Source organism: Suricata suricatta, chromosome 3 (assembly GCF_006229205.1).
Source record: "Suricata suricatta isolate VVHF042 chromosome 3, meerkat_22Aug2017_6uvM2_HiC, whole genome shotgun sequence".
In the NCBI taxonomy this organism is placed as follows: domain Eukaryota; kingdom Metazoa; phylum Chordata; class Mammalia; order Carnivora; family Herpestidae; genus Suricata; species Suricata suricatta.
In genome coordinates, this window is record NC_043702.1 from 105,298,579 (window position 1) to 105,298,874 (window position 296).

Genomic DNA, 296 nt, shown 5'->3' on the forward strand with positions numbered 1-296 from the left:
GGCGGGGACCGCAACGGGGCCCCTGAGCCCAGGAGCCGGCCCCACCCGGGCGCCGGGCCGCCTCGGCCTTTTAGGACGCGCGCCAGCAGGACCATCGCGGCTGCCCCGGTCGCTGGGTCGGCTGAAGCGTTTTTTTGTTTGGGGAGCTGCGCTTTGGGGTTGCTCCGGCTCCGCTGTAACTTGTGCGAGCGGCGCCTCTTGGAGCTCATTCCGCGTGGGCATCAGTTTACACCGACCGGGATTGAAGCCTCCCTCCCCTAAGGCTGGGAAAAGGGGTGGTCTGTGAGGAGACTGCG